The 16,020-nt window shown below is 44.9% G+C and overlaps 1 pseudogene; it reads left to right on the top strand.

The window, feature by feature from the left end:
• Positions 1–779: 779 nt before the first annotated feature.
• On the top strand, positions 780–5,190 carry LOC105886996 (annotated as a pseudogene).
• Positions 5,191–16,020: the final 10,830 nt, after the last annotated feature.

Here is a 16,020-nt window from a genome sequence, read left to right as displayed (position 1 = left end):
TAGCGAAGTTTTGTATACTAAATAAAATTGCTATCCAGTGGTCCTTTGGAATTGAAGCAGTAGAAATCTAAAGACTTGGCATCAGCCTTGAATCTGTCAGAACTTAAACTCTTACAAAAATCTGTATATTTTTCATAAAGAGTGGGATTCTTACTTTCTGTAGTGGGTCAAAATCTTTGAATACATTCTTTATAAAAACACATTTAAAAAAGAATTCTCTGGTGTAATAGTGTGCCACTTGTAAAAGAAGAATAAATTAACATGTTTTTTTAAAAAAGAATATTGATATTATGTGAAATTTGTAATTGTTAAGAGTGTTCTGGCTGTGCATTTTCTAATTATCAAATATATAAGTTTTTAGCTGGGTGTTGTGGCGGGTGCCTGTAGTCTCAGCTACTTGGGAGGCTGAGGCAAGAGGATCACTTAAGCCCAAGAGTTGGAGGTTGCTATGAGTTGCGATGCCACTGCATTCTACCGAGGGCGACAAAGTGAGGCTGTCTCAAAAATAAATAAATAAATGAATAAAAAGAATGGAAAAGCAAGTATCAAACAAACAAACAAACACGTAGGTTTTAAGGTGTGGTATGTTTCTGGAAATGATTATCAATTATGTTTATTGGCTCCAGGTCACTTCTCATCAATGAAGAGGCACAGATACAAGTCAGACACAGACATACTAGTCCACTGAGAAATACAAAATCACAAGTTGAAAGTAAATTTGTCAATTTTTCAGAAGACAACGATGTATTTTTCCTGAGTTCTACATAGGGACTTGGGAAATGTCCTTATTACGTGGAGAGCATAGTGCATGAATTAGCTAATCTTAGCATTATAGAATATTACCAGTACAGTGGTTAAATGGTCTGATTCTATTACAGAAAAAGTATGTATTTTTCTTTTTTTCAGACAGTCTCACTCTGTCCCCTGGGTCAAGTTCCATGGCTTTATAGTTCACATCAACCTCAAGCTCTTGGGCTCAAGAGATCCTTTTGCCTCAGCCTCCTAAGTAGCTGAGCCTACAGGCACCTGTCACAATGCCCAGCTAGTTTTTCTATTTTTAGTAGAGACAGGGTCTCACTCTTGCTCAGGCTGGTCTTGAACTCCTGAGCTCAAGCAATCATCCTCCTTCAGCCTCCCAGAGTGCTGGGATTACAGGCGTGAGCCACCTTGCCTGGCCAGAAAGTGTATTCTTTTTTTTGAGACAGAGCCTCAAGCTATCCCCCTGGGTAGAGTGCTGTGGCATCACAGCTCACGGCAACCTCCAACTCCTGGGCTCAAGCGAGTCTCCTGCCTCAGCCTCCCAAGTAGCTGGAACCACAGGCACCCACCACAATGCCTGGCTATTTTCTGGTTGTAGCCGTCATTGTTGTTTTGGCGGGTCCAGGCTGGATTCGAACCTGCCACCTTAGGTGTATGTGGCTGGCACCTTAGCCACTTGAGCCATAGGCGCTGAGCCCAGAAAGTGTATTCTTTTTTTTTTTTTTTTTTTTTTTTGAGACAGAGCCTCAAGCTGTCCCCCTGGGTAGAGTGCTGTGGCATTACAGCTCACAGCAACCTCCAACTCCTGGGCTCAAGCGAGTCTCCTGCCTCCGCCTCCCAAGTAGCTGGGACCACAGGCGCCCGCTACAACGCCCAGCTGTTTTTTGGTTGCAGCTGTCATTGTTGTTTTTTGGCGGGTCCGGGCTGGGGATTCGAACCCACCACCTTAGGTGTACATGGCTGGCGCCTTAGCCGGTTGAGCTATAGGTGCTGAGCCAGAAAGTGTATTCTTAACATGTTCCATGTTCTATGACAGCTTTTATCTCTCTCTGCCTCTTCTAGATCTGGTTTTTTATCATGATCTCTTTGGCCTTATCTGCACAAACTCTAAATTCTACTCCTCATTTCCTTATTGCTTCATCTTTCTTTAATTGTCATAAAATACCCATAGAATGTAGCATCTCCACCATAAGTAAGAGGACAGTACAGTTCAGTGGCATTAAGTACATTCCCATTGTTGTGCAACCATCACCACCCTCCATCCACAGACCTTCTCGCATGTTATCAAACTCAAACTCTGTGCCTAGTAAACAACATCCTCTCATCTGCACTGCACCCGTCTCCCTCAACCACTGCCATTCGACTGTCTCTGTGGTTTGACTCTCTGTAACCAATGCTTCCTGTAACTGCAGTCATTCAGTATGTATCCTTTCATGACTGACTCACTTAGCATAACACCTGAAAGTTTGGGTCCTGTTTCAGCATGGATCAGAATATCTTTCCTTTTTATGGCTGAATCATATCCGTCATATGGATGTATCAGATTTTGTGTGTCAGTGGACACTCAGCTTGCTTTTGACTACGCTGCATAGTGTTGCTATGAACAGGAGCGCTCAGACATCTCTTCACATCCCTGCTTTCAATTCTTTTGAGTATCTGCCTCCAAGTGGAATTGCTGGATCACGTGGTAAGTCCATAGGACCCTTTTTGAGGAACCGTCATACTGGTCAGCATAGCAGCTGCACTGTCTTAGGTTCCACCAATAGTGTACAAGCATTCCAATTATTTTTTATTTGGGGTTGGTAAGAGTGTACCTACGATTAGGTTACATTGTTTGCTATTGTGAGGTAAAGTCTGAGTTGTAGTTGAGTCCTTCTCTCGGGAAGTGACCCATATACCCCTACATGGTACCTCATAGGTGGGAATTAATCAAACTCCCACCCCCTTCTTGAATTGTGATTTTTCTCTTACGTGAGCCTATAATTGTACATCTACCAGTTTCATTGAGTACGTAGGATAATTGGTTTTCCATTCTTGATATACTTTATTTAGGAGAATGTCCCCCAAACCCTTCCGGGTAAATACAGAAGATATAAAGTCTTTATCTTTTTATGGCTGAATAGTATTCCACAGTATCCATATACCACCATTTATTAATCCATTCATGGGTTGATGGTGCTTGAGTTATTTCTATATCTTTGCGATTGTGAATTGAGCTGTTATCAATATTCAAGTGCAAATGTCCTCATGGGAAACGTTTTTCTACATATTTGCCGACACTTGTACTTTCTGTTTTGTTTTGAGTTTGAAGTAGCCATCCTGGTGGGGATAATGCAGCATCTCCTTGTAATTTTGATTTCATTTCCCTGATAATTTGTGATGTTGAATGTCTTTTCATATGCTATGGTTTCCTTTTTTTCCAGTCAATGGCAGTCCCTTTTATTGGATAAAGAGATTCAGTCTGGGGACAAGGAGACCCAAATTCAACTTTACCATTTACCTGCTAGTACATTCTTGGGCAGATAAATGCCTGTCATTTAAATCTGACTTTTTTTTTTTTTTTTGAGATAGAGTCTCACTCTGTCACCCTGTGTAGAGTGCTCCCCTGTCATAGCTCACAGCAGCCTCATACTTGGGCTCCAGTGATCCTCCTTTCTCAGCCTCCAAGTAACTAGGACTACAGGTGCCCACCACAATGCCTGACTAGTTTTTTCTATTTTTTTGTAGATTGGGATCTTGCTCTTGCTGAGGTTGTTCTCAAATTCCTGAGCTCAGGCGATTCATCGGCCTGGGCCTCCCAGAGTGCTGGGATTATAGGCATGAGCTACCATGACCAGCCCACAATCTGACATATTTTGAAGAAGACAAACCCAGGCCAGGTGGGGTGGCTCACACCTGTAACCCTAACACTCTGGGAGGCCCAGGAAAGAGGATCTCTTGAGCTCAGGAGTTTGAGACCAGCCTAAGCAAGAATGAGACCCTGTCTCTAATAAAAATAGAAAAATTAGCCAAATGTGATGGTGGGTAACTGCAATCCCAGCTACTAGGGAGGCTGAGGCAGGAGGATGCCTTGAGCCTGGGAGTATGAGGTTGCTGGGAACTAGGCTGAGACCACAACACTCTAGCCCAGGCAACAGGGCTGAGTTTTAAAATAATAATAATGCTGGCTTGGCGTCTGTGGCCCAAGTGGCTAAGGTGCCAGCCACGTACACCCAAGGTGGGGGGTTTGAATCCAGCCTGGGCCCACCAAACAACAATGACAGCTGCAACCAAAAAATAGCAGGGTGTTGTGGCAGGTGCTGTGGTCCCAGCTACTCGGGAGGCTGAGGCAGGAGATTCGCTTGAGCCTAGAAGTTGGAGGTTGCTGTGAGCTGTGATGCCACGGCACTCTACTCAGGGGGACAGCTTGAAGCTCCTGTCTCAAAAATTAATAATAATATAATAATAATAATACTTTCTGAGCTGCTCAGGGAGGGCCCATACAACGTTGTTCTGGATTCCCACCATAACTTAAAGGGAAGTTTTCACAGTGTCTGAAGCCCTTGATATCCTTCAAATGAAGGAGGAGGATGTCCTCAAATTCCTTTCAGTAGGAACCCACTTAGGTGGCACCAACCTTGATTTCCAAATGGAATAGTACATCTACAAAAGGAAAAGCGATGGCATCCACATCATTAATCTGAAGAGGACTTGGATAAAACTTCTGTTGGCAGCTTGGGCCACTGTTGTCCTTGAAAGCCCTGCTGATGTCAGCGCCCTATCCTCCAGGAATACTGGCCAGTGACCTGTGCTGAAGTTTGCTGCTGACCCTGGAGCCCCTCCTATTGCTGGCCGCTTCACTCCCAGAATCTTCACTAACCAGGTCCAGGCAGCCTTCTGGGAGGCTCGTCTTCTAGTGGTTACTGATCCCAGGGCTGACCACCAGCCTCTCACAGAGGCGTTGTATGTTAACCTGCCTACCAATACTCTGTGTAACACAGATTCTCTCTGTGTTATATGGACATCGCCATCCCATGCAACAACAAGGGAGCTCGCTCAGTAGGTCTGACTTGGTGGATGCTGGCCAGGGAAGTTCTCCGCATGCGTGGCACCATCTCCCAGGAACATCTGTGGGAGGTCACAACTGATCTCTACTTCTACAGAGATCCTGAAGAGATTAAAAAGGAAGAGCAGGCTGCTGCTGAGAAAGCCGTGACCCAGGAGGAATTGCAGGGTGAATGGACTGCTCCAGCTCCTGAGTCTACTGCTGCTCAACCCGAGGTTGCAGACTGGTCAGAAGGCTGCAGGTGCCCTCTGTGCCTATTCAGCAGGTCCCCACTGAAGACTGGAGTGCCCAGCCTGCCACAGAGACTGGTCTGCAGCTCCCACTGCTCAGGCCACTGAATGGGTGGGAACAACCCCTGAGTGGTCTTAAGCTGTTCTTCCACAAGCTCTTAAACAAGATGGAAATAAAGTGGGAGGAAAATAAACATCAGTTTAAAAAAGAATAAAAAAAAAATAATAATGATAATAAATAATAATTTTGAAAAGAGGGCAAACCTGACTTTCGCTTTTCTGTCCATTTTATATTGGATTTTATTATCTTAATTACATAAGAAATTCATTTAAGATCTTAAGGATCTTAATATAAAACAAAATAAAAGAAATTCAACTTTGTTATGGAAGAAATAGAGAATGCAAATAAGCAGTTAGAAAGAAAAAGTACTCTTGTAATCCCGCACCCAGAAATAAACACTATTAGTACTTATAATAATATTAAATATACCATCTTGTAACCAACCTTTTCACTTACAATATTACATTGGTCTTCCCAGCTCTTTAATGCAGGTCTACAAATTGTATTTCGCATTGGTATAACAGTCCTTAGAAGCACGCTATATTGTTTCAATACGTTATTTTCATCCTGCACATTTTTGAGTTACCTCTGAATGGAGTGATTCCTTTATTCGGTGGTTCCTGAGTGATTCTTGAAGGTCAGATAAAGTGGCATGTAAACACTGAATTAATTAAGACTTGGAGTCTTGGCCCTACACAGGGCTCTCTGCTGTCAGCTTGGAGAGATTTTTCTTTTTCCCACCCTTTGAGCTCATTCCTATTGTAAAAATGGGAGGTCGTAAAGAGGTCACAAGAAGACAAGAGATGATGATACCTGTAGGAGAATGTTGACTTCCGGAGAAAGGAGAAGGGGTCATTATTTATGAATAACCTACCATTTCACAGCAGTCCTCAGAGTGCCGGAGTGCACGCCAGTTCAACGCCCCTGATGTTTAATATAATGAAGAGTCTCATGGCCCCCGGGAGGTTACCTCATGCAGGAAGAAAGTGGGATTGGCGCAAACAAGAATATTGCTTTTCTCACTGAGTCACTCTCTTAATTTTCTTCCTGTCTGCCAGACACAGGTGCCAGACAATCTCCCACCTCCATTGTCCGGGTAAAAGTAGAATGGATGGGAGGGTCCCTGGTATCCCCCGGCCGGTTCTCCAGAGCATGGTGGCCTATGTCTTCCCTTCCCCCGCTAAGGCTGGAGAGGCCCCACCTGAAACGCCCTCCGACCCACTTCCCACACGGCAGCCCCAACGGGAGAAGCAGCTCAATCCACATAGGAATCGTGACGACTGCAGTTGACGCTCGCTCATCACGGGCCTGCGTGCGTCAGGCCCCGGACTCAGTGCCTTACACGGAACAAACATCCTGATTGATGCACACAAACCCCCAAGAGGATGGTCTTTTTATTCCCATTTTATTTAAAAAAAAAAAAAAAAGAGGGAGGGTAGAAGCTCAGAGTCCCAACACCTCACAGCTAGTAAGTGGGGCGCGGGATTCCACCCCATCTGTTAGAGCCTGGTGCACTGCGCTGCCTCTTTGAGCTATGCCTCCTTTGGCCATGAGAAAGGTGGTAGTTCTGGTCTTCGACGAGTCACTGGGACATCCTAGACTTTTCAAAGAGAGTGTCAACCTCTCCTTTTAATCAACACGTGACAGCCAGGTGTCACCATAAGAAGACCAGTTACAAAGGAATCAAGTAGAAGAAGGAAAGGGGTAGGAAGGGACACGTGCTGGGAAGGCAGAGATTTTTGCTGGTGTGATGTGGACACAAGGGGAGCGACATGGTCTGGGGCATCACACATTCCTGGTCTCAAATGCTGGATTTGCTACTCAATAGCTGTGTGACTCTAGGCCACTTCCTTGACTTGTTGAGTTCTTACTTATAAATAATAATAATAATATATAGCCTGTAAGGATGCTGTGAGGTTTATATAAGACAATATGAATAAAGAATCTGGTGATTACATAATTGCACATACATGTATACATACATTACATATACATATAAGTTAATATATCTGAATGCATATGAGATACACACAGATACACACTTACATATATAAGGCCCCAAACTAAATATAATGCACATATGTCTGTATATGTAAATATGTCTATGTGTGTATATATGCAATCATGCATATATGTGTATCAGATCAAAAACTAAGTGCCTGTAGCTCAATGGTTAGGGCACCAGCCACATACACTAGGGCTGGTGGGTTCGAACCCAGCCTGGCCCTGCTAAACAAAAAAACCCAGCCAGGCCTTGTGGTGGGCATCTAGTCCCGGCAACTCAGGAGGCTGAGGCAAGAGAATCGCTTTAGCCCAAGAAGTTGCTGTGAGCTATGATGCAACAGCACTCTACAGAGGGTGACACAGTGAGACTCCATCTCAATTTCTTCCTCATATAAGAGTAAATTTTTCTTCTTTGAATGTCTCTTCTTCAGTGACACACCCCTGACAATTCTGTGAGAACTGTTGAAAATGACTATTTCTTTTTTTTTTTTTTATACGAAAGGTCTTTATTGATGAAGGGAGGGAGGCTGCAGAGCAGCACCAAGGAGGAGAGAAAAATAAGGAGAGAGTGGGGAAGAGAAAGAGTAGAGTGAGGGGGAAGACGGGAGAGAGAGAGAGAGAGAGAAGGCAGGCAGAAGAAAACGACCACTTCATACCTTAAGTTCTCCAGTTTGTTGAAAAATTTCTCAAAATAATATTACTAATTTTTTTAAACACATATTTTTAAAGAATTTGGCATATCTAATGTGGCTTAGGCCAAATTAAGTGTTCATGGTTTCTGACCAGTGAAATGTGAGGGAAGCAGAATTTGGGGAGATTTAAGGATAGATTCATATGAAACCAAAATAATAAATATTTCCAGAATACCTACTTACTACAAACAGAATTTATAAGCGATTGTGAGCATGCACATGGAGACTTGTGCTGGCTTGTGTTTTGCAGATATTGCCTGGATCAAGGCCATGGGCCCCCAACGCACAGAGAGGTTGCTCTTGTCTCTAGAACACACAGACACACTTCTCACCACAGTAGATGCCTCAGTTCAGAGTGACCACACAGAAGATGATGCTCCTTCCAGATAGCTGTTGCCTTGAATGCAGCTCAGTGCAGGACTGGACCAAAGGGCGGCTGGAGCTTATACAGGTTACAACAGGACTTGCAGGTTATGTGGAAAGGCTTGGACTTTTATTGTACATGGCCTCAGAGAAGAGGATTAGCCAGTGAGTGGGAGCTGCTGGGAGGCTGATTTCGAATACTTTGCCTCTGTTCTCATCTTCATCTTTTTTTAATAATGTAAATCTTCCTATTTTCTCCCTGCCTCCAGCTTTTCTTTTTTGGCTGGGGCCAGGTTTGAAACTGCCACCTCCAGTATTTGGGGCCGGCGCCCTACTCCCTTGAGCCACAGGCGCCGCCTCCTACCTCCAGCTTTAAAACTCTCTTAAAATTGTCAGGATCTGAATTGCAAACGTGGAAAGAGGGAGAAAGTCTGAACCAAAAATGTTCCTGGAGGTTACGAATACAATGCATTCAAAAATTTTTCTTTGTCATTCTCTGTTGGGCACTAGCTCTAATTTTTATGTCACATGGCCTCCTGCCAGAATGGATAAACACAATAAGACTGTCAAGACTAACAACTGGGCTTGGCGCCTGTGGCTCAAGTGGCTAAGGCACCAGCCACATACACCTAAGGTGGTAGGTTCGAATCCAGCCCGGGCCTGCCAAACAACAATGATGGCTGCAACCAAAAAATAGCTGGGCGTTGTGGCGGGCGCCTGTGGTCCCAGCTACTTGGGAGGCAGAGGCAGGAGACTCGCTTGAGCCCAGGAGTTGGAGGTTGCTGTGAGCTGTGATGCTCTACCCAGGGGGACAGCTTGAGGCTCTATCTCAAAAAAAAAGACTAACAACTGGTGAGGCTGTTGAGCAACTGGGATGCTCACCTGCTGCTGTTGAGAATGTAAATTGCTACTATCACTTTGGAAAACTACTTGGCTGTATCTAATAAAATTGAACAGATGTATGCTCCTATGACCCAGAAATTCCACTCTTAAATGCATTCTTCCCCCCAAAATAAGTGCTTGTATAACACCAAAAGACATGCATAACAAATTTTGAAAAATAAAAAATAATATTTAGAACAAATTTATCTGCTATATCCCAAACTGGAAACAAATCACACGTCCCCTGAGAATAGAATGGGTAAACAAATGTGATTTGGTCATGAAATTGAATGCTATACAGCCATGAAAAAGGACAAACTCCAGCCACATGCAACAATCTGGGTGAATTCACAGGTATAATGTGACCTAAAGGAACCAGATATAAAAGGGATCACACTGTGTGGTTCTGTTTACATGAAGTTCAAACATAGTAAAATAATCTGCGATAGAAGTTGGAATAGAGATTATCTTTGTGAGGAGAGATTACCAGGAGGATATATGTGGCAGACTCCTGGGGTGCAGACCTTGATGGTAGTCACACAGGTATATACACACACAGGGAAGAGAGCCAACTGCATGCCATATTTGTTCACTTTATTAGCTGTAAGTTATACTTCCATTAAAAATTAAAAATGAACTGGGCATGGTAGCTCATGCCTGTAATTCTAAGCAGTCTGGGAAGCTAAGGTAGGAAGATCCCTTAAGCTAATGAGTTTGAGACCAGCCTGAGCAAGAGATCCCATCTCTACAAAAAAATAGAAAAATTAGCCAGGCATTGTGGTGGGCATCTATAGTCCCAGATACTCGGGGGCTGAGGTAGGAGGATCAGTTGAGCTCTGGAGTTCAAGGTTGCTATGAGCTAGGCTGAGGCCATAATACTCTAGCCTGGGCAACAGAGTGAGACTCTGTCTCAAAAAAAAAAAGAACTGAAAAAAGAAATATGCCTTTACTATGTGAGAGCCACTGTTTGTAAATAAAGGAGTTTCTGAGAGAAAATCCTCTCAGGAAAGGGGTGTTTCCAGGTAAGCTCAGCAGCTCCAAAACAGAAATGGAAATAGTATTCTCTCCCGGAAGATTTAATGATATCCTCATGCTGCAATGCTGATGACACCAATGGGAAATACTGACCCTTTCTTGGCCCCATGTCCTCTGCCTGTCATCCCCTCCCCAGGAGCAGACTTCCCAGGCACTTCCGTTGGGATGCGACAAGCTGTCTCCTCCTGCCACAGGACACTCAGCCAGAGTCACCGGTCACTCTGTGGAAGGTTAATTGCTGGTCCCCTGACGATAATTACACCCACTGCCGGAGCATGAAGCAATGCAACAAATTTCACCCTGGCAGGGCACAGCGGGCAGGGGAAGATCACAGAGCTGTTGAGACTGAAGCTCCCAGTTTTTGAGATTTATGGCACAGCAACTATCCCAGCCTGTCGCACCAAAGCCTCAGGTGGGAAAAGAGATGATAGGGACCCCAAAACCTCAGTGGCCAGTAATTTTTGTTCTCCTCAAGGTCATGGGTTGCATGAGATCTATGTCTTGTTGACTTGCTAACTTGGAAGCTCTGGGCATGGACTCCTGTCCCAAGAGACTGTTCTATTCTTCTCACACGCTTTTGGGCACCACAGGAGTGGCAACTGGGGTGGCTCTGGCTTTCCCCCTTCTCTGCCAGCCACTAGGAGAAAAGTCTCCACTATTAGGATTAGGAGTAGTGATACCTAATGTCTGACCATTGCTTCAAAATGACCTGGAGGAACGTTAATCTTGATGGAGGTATAGACGACCCCAAGACAGGGCCTGTGTCAGTAATCAGTTTATGGGTAATGAGTACATGGAGGTTCATAGAACCACTGTTCTCTCTAGTTGTGCACTTCTTTGAAATTTTCACATTTAACACGTTCTCTAGAAATGTTTTTGGTTCCCCAGACTTCTAAATATAATGAACAATCAATTAAGCTGAGAGACATAAAATAAAATGTAAGAATCCAATAGAGGCCTTTAAAAAAGGCATTTCAGGAGCCAGGCATGGTGGCTCATGCCTGTAATCCCAGCACGCTGGGAGGCTGAGATGGGAGGATTGCTTAAGGCCAGGTGTTTAAGACCAACCTGGGCAACATAGCAAGATCCCTGTATCTACAAGAAATTTTTAAAAATTAGCCAGACATGGCAGTGTGCACATGTAGTTCTAGCTTCTAGGGAGGCTAAGACAAGAGGATCACTTGAGCCCAAGAGTTTGAAGATGTAGTGAGCTATGATGACATCACTGCACTGTAGCCTGATTGAAAGCGTTATATCCTGAATCAAAAAAAAATTTAAAAAGGGTGGTGCCTGCGGCTCAAGGCACCGTCCCATATACCGGAGGTGGCGGGTTTGAACCCAGCCCCATCCAAAAAAAAAAGAAAAAGGCATCTCAGGCGTTAAATGGAACGAAGGGAAATAGCAAATGCATGAAGGCCATAGCATGTGTTTGCCTCAACAAAACTCCTGAGCTGTGGGGTGTGGGTGGGAGCTTGTGATGCTACCGTACTCACTGTCATCCAGCCTGGGCCTGGGCCTGGGGAGGGGTGGGTGGTAAGGAGCCCCCTGCTTCACTTCCCAGGAAGGAACCACGGGCAACTGGAGGACAGGTTCTGGGGTTGGCGAGCCCTCATCCAGAGATGTCTCAGCTGGGTTCCTGGAGCTGTGCACTAGAGCCCTCTCAGTGGTCAGATGGCTACCCTCATTACATGCCCTGCCACGGCAACAGATTATGAAAGGCCTAGGAGTTTTCTTTTTTTTTTTTCCTATTTATTTATTTATTTTGGTGGCAAGGTCTCTCTCTGTTGCCCAGGCTGCAGTGCAGTGGCATCAGTATAGCTCCCTATAACCTCAAACTCCTGGCCTCCAATGGTCCTCTCCTCCCTCCTGCAGCCTCCCAAAGTGCTGGGACTACAGACAGACTCCAGTCCTACAGGGCCTGGACTTATGAATCAGACATACCCAATTCAAGCTCATCTCTTCCCCTTAGGAATCCTGGGATCACAGGCTGGTCGCTGGGGCTCTCTGAGTCTGTTTCTTCATCTGTAAAAGGAGGATAAAGACAGACTTCAAGGATTACTGTTACAGTTTTAGAGTACCTTGTATTACATTACATTTATACAGTACTTCAGGCTTGACTATTTTAAGAGATCTTAACGGGCTTTAGATTATTCCTAAACCTCTTGGAACTGTGTATAGAGCTGTATAGACATGAATGGAAAAAGAGAGGGAAGAATTGTCTGTAAGGAGAAGGTCCCTAAGTTCCCCAGGTGTCCTATGACCCTCAGAAGGTCACCATTTTCCACCAGCATCTACCGTGCAACAGAAACATTCTGTAACTGAGTCTCCCATCATGGCCAGGGAGACTGGAACATTGAATGTTTCACTATGTTTAGTTTTAAATAAAAATGCAGCTTTGGGTGATCTCATTTTAAACCTCCAATAAGAGAAGGCTTTATGTAGGTGCGAGTCGTGAGGCCCAGAGGAAATGAACAGGCTTCTCGGGACCAACTGGCTGATGGTGAAATAGCAAAAATGGAATCTAGACACAGAGTCTTCAATTCTCTCTCTGCTATGACACTCTGGAGGCCTCGAGAGCCACCATCCTTGCATGGCAGGTCACTGCCAGCATCGGCACTGGGGAGGGCTCAAGATGAAACACGAGGTGTGTCAGAGTAGGCACCCCACCTCGCCTGTGTCCTATTGCAGGCAGCACCGCAGGGGAGCAGGGAAGCCAAGAACCTGCACCAGGCGGGTTAAAGAGCACATGTTAGTTTGGGGCATCTGAGGTTGAGTCTTGGCAGAAATTTCTAGGAGATGGTGGCCAGAGTTGGCCACCCATACAGGGAGGAAGCCTGGGTACTGTCATTGGCTGGAGGCTGCTCTCAGGACGCTCAACCCTCGGGCACTTGGGGCTTGCCGCATGCATGGCCTAAGCAGGTCGGAGAAAGCCCTCGGCTGGAAAGCCTGTACCACAGAAAGCCTTTAGCAAGCACAGGCCAGGGAGTGCCGAAGGGACATGGCTGAGGCACCAACAGTGTCTGCTACTAACATCGAAATCAAAGGGCAGCCTGTGAGAATCCAAGGATCTAGCACATGGCCAAAAATGTATAGAGAAATGGCAGGGACGGTATACATCCTTTATTTCCAACAATCTGTCCTTCTGAAATACACAGGCACACAATGACGCAATCGTTGCAGCATTTGTTTATGACCAACAAGAAAGTAAGCAACTTCAAAGCCCATGAACTGGGGGTCTGCGAAGTAAGCCAAGGCACGGACACATCATGGAACACTCGGAAGGGGGTTAAATGTCCTGCTGTCCGCGATATACGGTTACATGAAAAAAAAGCAAGTAGCAAGAACACAAGGCTAGCATTATTTAATGTTTTCTATTTAAAAAAGAAAAACATAAAGATAAGGGAAGCTACTCACTAAATTGTAGACAGTGATTTCCTCTGGGGCGTGAGATTGTAGGGGAAAAGCTAGAGAATATTTTTACTTTTCTCCTGTATCTATTCTGCATTTTTGTGATGGAGCCATATCATTCTCATCATAAAACCAAGATCAAATTATATATGTAGTAAAAGTAAGGTGGTAGCTGGGAAAATATTAGGAAAAGGTGACTTTAAGAGTAGCTGGGCTCGGCTCGGCTCCTGTGGCTCAAGCGGCTAAGGCGCCAGCCACATACACCTAAGATGGCGGGTTCGAATCCCCAGCCCGGGCCCGCCAAACAACAATGATGGCTGCAACCAAAAAATGGCCGGGCGTTGTGGCGGGTGCCTGTGGTCACAGCTACTTGGGAGGCTGAGGCAGGAGACTTGCTTGAGCCCAGGAGTTGGAGGTTGCTGTGAGCGTGATGCCATGGCACTCTACCCAGGGGGACAGCTTGAGGCTCTGTCTCAAAAAAAAAAAAAAAGAGTAGCTGGGCTCATCCAAGAGGTGTCTACCTACTCAACCAACAGCTGAGAGGAAGGTCAGGGCGTTATTCATGGCCTAAACTCAGCAGGGCTATATGAGACACAAACCACCTCAGCCTTCACGGGGTACCAGGTGCTCATCAAGTCTCAGCTTTAAGTGCCTTTTCTACACTGGCTTCTATTTGTGGCTCTGTGGATTTGGTACCGTCCACTAGGTCCCCTATAAACCCTTACCCTGAGAGTACAACTTCATCTGTTATTAAGAGGCCGTGTGGTGGTGTGTTTGAAGGCATTTATGCCAGAACCACACTGCCTGGGTTCGGATGGGAGTCCCACCAACTAGTGGTGTCACCTACAAGCAAGTTGCTTAACCTCTCTGAGCCTCTGTTTCCCTATCTGTAAAATCACAATAACACAACCTATGTTACAGTGTTCTTGTGAGGATGAAATAAAACCAAACACAATAAAGGGCTCAGAACTTGATAGCTCAATAAATATGAGTTACTGGCTCAGCACCTGTAGCTCTAGCAGCTAAGGTGCCAGCCACATACACCAGAGCTGGCAGGTTCGGATCCAGCCCGGGCCTGCCAATGACAACTACAACCAAAAAATAGCTGGGTGTTGTTGTAGGCACCTGTGGTCCCAGCTGCTTGGGAGTTTAAGCCCAGGAGTTGGTGGTTGCTATGAGCTGTGATGCCACGGGACTCTGCCCAGGGTGACAGCTTGAGGCTCTGTCTCAAAATAAATAAATAAATAAATATGAGTTACTGTTATAATCGCTCATCTATTAAGCACCTACTACATACCAGGAACTTTTCATATGCTACTTGTAGTTTTTCCAACTTCTCCACAACGTGGGTATTATTTACTCCTATATCTCAGGTAAGAAAATAAATATGTCTCTAATATATATATGGCTCAGAGAGAGTGAGGGATCTTAAGACTTGCTCCTTTTTTAGCACTTACTGAAAGAGGCAATTTGTATTTTTTCAAAAATAACCATAGCAATATTTCTGGTGCCACATTCTCTTCCAAAACCTTGGCAGTCTCCCCTCAAGAGATGGAGATACTTTCCTTCCCTCGAACCTGGGAAGGCCCTGGAGACTGACTCAATTAATTGAATGGTGCAGAGGAATATTCTGAGACTTCTACGTCATTAATGACCTAGACTTGGGCTTTCTTTCACTTAGGACATTTGCCCTTGAAATCCAGTTTCCGTGTTGTAAGACAGCCCAGGCTCCAGGAAGAGGCCACAGGTAGGTGCTCTGGCCAATGACCTGGGATGAGGCACTGGCCAACAAACAGCATCGACCACCAGACCTGAGACTAAGTGAGTCCTCTAATGATGCCTGACCCCAACCTTTAAGCCACCCTGGCTAACACCAAAGGAAGAAGAGCTGTCTTCATCAAGCCCTGCCCAGATTGCGTATCGATGGATAAAATGAATGTTATTGCCGTTTTAAGTCTCTCATTTTTCTTTAAGCCACTCATTTTTAAGATGGTTTGCCACAAAGCTAAACATACCCGGAACACAGATGTCAAAATACTGAGCAAAGATATCATCTAATTTAGTTTTTGAAACAGCAGCTACCTAAGGTGAGGGTTTCTGTTTTACAGACATAGAAGTAGGAATTAAAGGACTAGCATCCCGTTACAAGTAAGTGGAAATTCCTACTCAGGTCTCTCTGGTTACAGACCCCACATGCTTTTGGTGAGTAACACCTCCGCAAGATGAAGCTCAGAGGAATCAAAATTAGTTAGCATCCATCAGAACCATGATAATCAAAGGTGAGTCCCCCCAATGGATTGCACGCTCTTGGACATTTCACTTTATTATGACTTATTTTCCTAATTAAGAGTCTATTATGGAGCATCTTGCAAAGTGTCCCTTCACAATGGGACTCACTCACGTCCTGCCTGCCACTGCTGTATTCCTTGGAGAGGCCCCAGATTGTGGGAATGGGATGTGTTGAGTGTGGGAAGATGTTTGTTTGGAAGTCTAAGGTTTTATGGGAATTCTTCTATCTCTGGGGATAAATGGTAGCTTATG

Source organism: Otolemur garnettii, unplaced genomic scaffold, assembly GCF_000181295.1.
Source record: "Otolemur garnettii isolate 467f Iridium unplaced genomic scaffold, OtoGar3 scaffold00038, whole genome shotgun sequence".
In the NCBI taxonomy this organism is placed as follows: domain Eukaryota; kingdom Metazoa; phylum Chordata; class Mammalia; order Primates; family Galagidae; genus Otolemur; species Otolemur garnettii.
The sequence above is the reverse complement of the archived record's forward strand: the minus strand, read 5'-3'. Positions and strand labels throughout refer to the sequence as shown.